Source organism: Elephantulus edwardii, unplaced genomic scaffold (assembly GCF_000299155.1).
Source record: "Elephantulus edwardii isolate Elephantulus edwardi_28Jun2011 unplaced genomic scaffold, EleEdw1.0 scaffold00017, whole genome shotgun sequence".
NCBI classification, from domain to species: Eukaryota; Metazoa; Chordata; class Mammalia; order Macroscelidea; family Macroscelididae; genus Elephantulus; species Elephantulus edwardii.
In genome coordinates this window covers 13527200-13533839 of record NW_006399767.1, presented here as the reverse complement: position 1 = coordinate 13533839, position 6640 = coordinate 13527200, and the positions used below count along the sequence as shown (strand labels likewise).

At 42.7% G+C, this 6640-nt stretch overlaps 1 pseudogene; it reads right to left on the bottom strand.

The window, feature by feature from the left end:
* Nucleotides 1–2154: 2154 nt before the first annotated feature.
* On the bottom strand, nt 2155–2573 carry LOC102870470 (annotated as a pseudogene).
* Between the last annotated feature and the right edge of the window lie 4067 nt (nt 2574–6640).

Here is a 6640-nt window from a genome sequence, read left to right as displayed (position 1 = left end):
TCTGTACTTTCTACAAGCAAGGTGGTGCCATCTGCATTATGCAGGTTGTTGATGAATTTCCTCCAATGCTGATGTCACACTCTTCTTCGTAAAGACCAGCTTCTTGAATATTTTGTTCATTACACAGATACAGTTAGTCAGAACAGAACAAGGAAACACAGCATAGTTCAAAATTGGGAAGGGTGTATGCCAGGGATGTGTCCTATCTCCATACTTTTTCAATCTATACGCAGAATAGATTATCCGGGAGGTTGGGCTCTATGAGGAGAAATGTGGCAACAGGATTGGAGGAAGACTCAACAATCTGTTTTATATAGATGACACAACTCTGCTTGCTGAAACTGAGGAGGACCTGAAGCACTTACTGCAAAAGGTCAAGGACAGCAGCCTTCAATATGAATTGAAGCTCAGTATTAAGAAAACAAAGATATTCACCTCTGGGTCAATTGGCAGCATCATGATAGATGATGAAAAGATTGAGATTGTTCACAGTTTTAGTTTGCTTGGCTCTACAATCAACTCTCTTGGCACCAGCAGCCAGGAAATTAAAAAATGTATTGTGATGGGAAAGTCTGCTGCACCAGATCTTTCCCATTTCCTTTATCTATCCCTCTACCCATCAAATTATGTGACCCTTTATTTACCCCCTGCCCATCCTCATCCCTCTACATCTACCCTCCCCCTCTTGGATCCTCATATATATCTAACTAGTTATCTTTCTGTTTCTACAATAATGGCCTTACACAGTATTTGTCTTTATGAGACTGAGTTAGTTCACTTAGTGTAAAGCTCTCCAGTAGCTCCCAAGTTAGGTAATGATTTTAAAAAGAATTGATCCTGTGTGCTGCATAGTATTCCATTGTTTGTATGTGACACAATTTCTCAATCCATTTGGTTGTGATTGGACATTTGGGCTGTTTCCATGTTCTTGTGATGGTAAATAATACTGCTAAGAACACTGTTGTACAAATATCTTTGTATTTCAGTTATAATTTTCTAGGGGCATATTCCAAGCAGTAGAATAGCTGGGTCATATGGAATTTCTATGTTCAGCTTTTTGAGGAAATGCCAAACTGCCTTCCAGAGTAGTTGTACCATTTTACAATTCCACCAAGAGTATATAAGAGCTCTTATCTCACCACATCATCTCAAAAATTTATTATTTGCTGTTAAGTTAAACTTTGCCACTGCTACTGGGGTGAGATGGTATCTCATTGTGGTTTTGATTTGCATCTCTCTTATTGCCAGTGATTTTGAGCATTTCTTCATGTGTCTTTTGGACAATGACTAAGGAGGATAGAAGGAGAATTGATGCCTTTGAGCTGTGGTGCTGGAGAAGAGTATTGAATGTACCCTGGACTGCCAAGAAAACAAACAGATTCATCCTGGAGAGGGTTAAACCAGGCTGCTCCTTGAAGGCAAGGATTCTGGGGCTCTGTCTAACATACTTTGGACATGTTGTAAGGAGGGAGAGGTCCTTGGAGAGGGACATCATGCTTGGGAGGGTGGAGGGACAGTGCAGAAGGGGAAGACCCTCTATGAGGTGAATTGATTCAGTGACTGGGGTAATTGGGATGGGTGTGTCAGAGGCAGTGCGATTGGCACAGGATAGAGCAGGGTTTAGGGATGTTGTACATAGGGTCACTATGAGTTGCAAGCAACTCGACGGCACATAACAATAACAACAACTTTTGGCCATTCGAATACCTTCCTCTGTGAAAAGTCTTTCCATGTATTTTGTCCATTTTGTGATTGTGTGATTTTTTTTCTTGTGGAGGCCCTGTAGGATTCTATAAATTTTTATATGAGACCCTTGTCTAAAATTATATTGCCAAATGTTTCTTTCCCAGTTGTAAGTTTTCTTTTCACTCTGTTGGAACATGTTTTTGATGAGCATAGGGATTTAATCTTTACAAGGTCCCATTCATCAATTTTATCTTCTCCTGGTTGTGTATTTCTGGCTGTATTTGTAGCTTTTTTTAATACCATGATCTGGGCCTTCTAAGCTTGTCCCTACTTTGTTTCTTATGATCTTTATGGCTTTGGGCTTTACCCCGAGGTCTCTGATCCACCTTGAGCTTATGGGGTTTTTTTTGGCTCTTCATTTTCAATTTTTAATGAAGTTGTGTTAATAATACTTACTTCTGCATCTTCTCAAGTTTCTTCCTTGTATTTCCCCTTTTCTTTTCCAACTTGGCAAAATTTGGCTTTATGTTCAAGGATCTTTTTTCTGTCTTCATCCAGTTTTAGCTTAGTGATACCACCTTGCTTGGGTGAATGCCCACATGGACCGTTGTGCCATTAGCTTTTTCTTGCTGCACCCGTTCAATGTAGATGACAGATTTCTTTCTGTAAACCTGGACTATTTTGCAAATTTGCTGACCCTTATAGTGCCCTCATATAACCTGAACTTCATCATCTTTTCAGATGGGCATGGACTGCATGCTATATTTCTGCCTCACCTTCTTGGACAGAGAAGACTTAATCTTTTTTTGAATGTGAGAGTGTGCAACCGTAAAATGCCTTTTACGGTTTTTGCTCTGGGCAGAAGTCACAAAAGGATTGAACTTCATTTTGGCCTTTGCTGCTTCAGCGATGACCACAGGAGGCAAGGGAGACCTACAGGTTGTTTCCGGTTCTGTAAGTTTACCATGAGTTCATTTTTGTTTATGGTGGGAGGTGTGCATCCTGCTTCAGCTTTCTACCAGCAGCAGTCCAGTTTTGTCAGCATCATTTGCTGAAAAGGTTGTCGTTTCCGCGCTTAATAAGTTTTGTTTCCTTGTCAACTCTCAATTGACTGTAGATAGATGGATAATTTCTGGGTTCTCAATTCTAGTCCATTCGCCCATGAAGCACAAGTTTTTGATGTGAGTGGGCATCCGCTCCAGAAAACAGATGCTGCGTGCAGTTACAGTGTCTACAGAGAGGGACAAACATACTTGTTGTTGCTGTGTGGGTTCTCATGGTGACCCCACATATGTCAGAGCAGAAGTGTGCTGCATGGGTTTGCCATGGCTGTAATCTTATACAAGGAGATAGATTGCCTGGGATGTCTTTTCTTTTCTTTTTTTTTAAAATTTATTTTATTTCATTATTTTTTTGTGTGTACCATCAAATCAGATCTGACTAGTACAGGAGGAGATTATTTCTCCTTCTCCAGCATAGCATCTGGTGGATTTGAACTGTGCACCTCTGAGATTACAGTGCAACTTCTTGCCACTAGGCCATCAGAGCCAGGCTTTCTTTTATTGCGTCTCTGGGTGGGTTCAAACCACCCTCCTTAGTAGTTTGCGCCTCGTGGGGGAATGTTTATACACAGAATGGACACCAGAAACAGTTACCCCAGTCACCTGTTGAAGGTTCTGAGAGATGACTTGGTATGGGGATGATGGCTTCAGGACTCTGTTTCTGACCTCTTCTGAGAAGGCCTCTTGGATAGGGCACTGTTCCCACTTCTCAATTTGGCTATCATGTCCCTGTTTCTGTCTCACTAGCACAGCTAAACTTCTGTCTATTGCAGCTCTGATCCCCCTGAAGCCACACCAGATGGAGAGGTTGAACCTACTCCAGATGATGAAGAGGGAGAAAGGGGAGTGTGGCGAGGTGGGAGGGTGTCATGGATACCAGGGAACAGCCCCAACCCTGCAGCTGTCCCATCTCTGCTCCTCCTCTCCTTCCAGCTCCCGTCTCAGTCCTGTTTACCCCTCCGCCCCCCAGAGTTCTTCCCGGGGCCTGTGAGCACTCTGAGGGCATCTTGGTATGCTCAGCCCTTGGCCAGGTGTCTGACACTTAGTATATACTGCTTAGCCCCCATAGAACTGGCTACCGAGTGCCCTAGCCGGCCGTTCCTTGGTCTTGGAGGAATGTTACATCCTCCTCTATTCTCAGCCTGGCTCATCCTGAGCTCCTCCCTTCCTGAGACCTGGTGGATCTTGTGTGGTTCTGTTCAGTCTTTAAAATTTAGAAAAAATTTTCTTGAGCTAGAATTCACATACCTTGCAATTCACTCACCATTTAAACAGTGCTGTTCCAATGAGTTTTTGTGGCGTCACACCAGTTGTGCAACCGTTTCAGCAATCAGTTTTAGAAAGCTTTTATCACCAGTTTTGAAACTCTCACGGGTCTCCCTTGACATGTAAAAAAAAGCAAGTCTCCCTTCACCCCGCTCTGTCCTCTCTAGCCATTGTGCAATATTTCCCTCCTTCGGTGACTAAACTTCTTGCACGAGCTGTTTACACCCACAGAGTTCCTTTTCTTAGAGTCAATAAACATTTTAAAAAGCATCTGCTAGATGTGACACCAGAGGTTTTCGTCTATATCATCTCATTGAATCCTTGCCGCCACTCTGAGGCGGGGAGACAGTGGCTGGTCAAGGGGCTCAGACAGATTTGACAGATGTGAGTCTCGAGTCAGTGAACTTCCTGTCATCCCTGTGGCAAACCTGGCTGACCACTCAAGGTCACACTCTTGGCTTCCTTGCTCATCACTTGGCTGGAGGCTCTTCACACCCATCCCTCCTCAGAGGACCTTCCAGTTTGGTTGCATCAATGCTGTTCATGTTAGATTTGTTTTCATTAAGCTGAGCATCTTTTTCTTTCCTTCTTTCTATCTTGGAAAAAAATTCTTTAAAAAAGATATGATTCCCGAATCCATCAGATGCTGTGCTGGAGGAGGGACAATCTCCTCCTGTACCAGTCAGATCCAATTTGACAGTACATGCACAAAATCATCATCATCATCATCTGATTCTGATTCTGATTCGTTTTCTCCAGAGAATTTCTATATCCCTTTAGCATACTGTTTTGAATGCCTGTAAATGATTTTCTTCCTCCTCTAATATTGGCAGGTGCCATGGAATCGACTATGACTCATAGCGATCCTGTGAATAAAAGCTCTGACCTTAGCCCTGTCCTGTACCATTCTCCCAATCTCTACCATCCTCCAGCCCATTGCTGTCGTCACGTGTCAATCCATCTAGTTGAGGGTCTTCCTCTATCTCTCTGACCCTCCACCTTTGCAAGCATGGTGTCTTTTTTCAAGGACTGAGCCATCCTAAAACATGCCCAAAGCATGTGAGACACAGCTCTACAGAACATCCTTGCCTTTAAGGAGCACCCTGATTGTATTTCCTCCCAGACAGACTTATTTGTCTTCTGGCAGCCACTCAAGACTCTACTGCATCACTACAATTCAAAGGCATCCACTATTATTTGATTTTCTTTAGTCATAGTCCAGCTTTCAGGTATGTGGGAAGCAATTGAAAAGACCATGGCTTGGGTCAGGTACACCGTAGTCTTCTAAACTTGCTCTTTCAACATTTTAGAGAGGTCTTTGACAGCAGATTTTCCAAAGCAACACATCTTTTGATTCCCCTGCTTCCTCTAACAGCTTACTTTTATTATTTACATCACTGTGGGTGCAGTTTTATAGCTCCTGGGACTGAGGAACCACACTGTTGCTGTGATATATAGAAGGTAGATAAAGTGCTCTGGGATCAAAAAAAGATAAAAAGAAGGAAGGAAGGAAGGAAGGAAGGAAGGAAGGAAGGAAGGAAGGAGGTGAGAGAAGGTGATGGTCCCAGAATATGGATACAGATGAACGCTCTCATATGCTGTGAACCTGATTTGTAGTTGTTAGATGCTATTGAGTCAAGTAATGACTAATAGTGACCTGCTGAACAATAGATCTGGATCTTATCCTATCCTGCACCATCCTCATAATTTCTGATGTACTTGAGCCCGTTGCTGCAGTAATTGTGTTAACCCAGTTGGTTGAGTGTCTTTCTATCTTTCACTGACCTTCCACCTTTCCAACATAATATCCCTCTCCTGGGAACAGCCTCTCTTAGCAACAAGCCCAAAGTATGTTAGACGAAGCTTTATCATCCTTGCCTGCAAGGAGCACTCTGGCTGCACCTTCTCAAAGACAGATCTGTTTGTTCTTTTGGCAGTCCGTGGGTTAGTCTGTACTCTTCTTCAACACCAAAGCTCAAAGGCATCAATTCTTCTTCTGTCACCCTTTCTCATCGTCAAGCTCTCAGATTCATAGCAAGTGAGTGAGAAGTCTGAATCCTAAATGAAGAAGTGAAATCTAATTTAAGGAATAGAGACCTTGGTCTTCCTGCATTGGACCTCACATATGGGCTGTCATTACTGTTTAACCTTCGCCTTGAGTTGAGCGAGGCACTGGAGATGGCTAACACGGTGCCTGTGTCCCCTTTGGGTGAAGAGTTTCCGAGACAGAGATAGTGTTTATTCCTTCTCACTAACTTGGACTCAGCACAAGGTCTGACAATTGTCAGTCTGAAGAAAACATCTAGTGAAAGGATGGATTTACCTGTAGCCCTTTTGAATGTGCCGTGACAAAGATGTCCTCAAGACACACAGCAACTGAATGGTATAATTAATGAAAAATATTTATTAAGCACCTACTGTGTGCCAGGAAATTCCTGAAAATGTTGATAGAATTCTTTGATTTCTTCATCTTTGGCTTTAGTGATTGGTGGACATATTTGAATACTAGCTGTATTAACAGATCTTTCTTGCATGCACATGGATAATATCCTGTCATTCACAGGATTGTACTTCAGGATGGATCTTGAAATGTCCTTTTTGATTATGAATGCAACACCTTTCTTCCT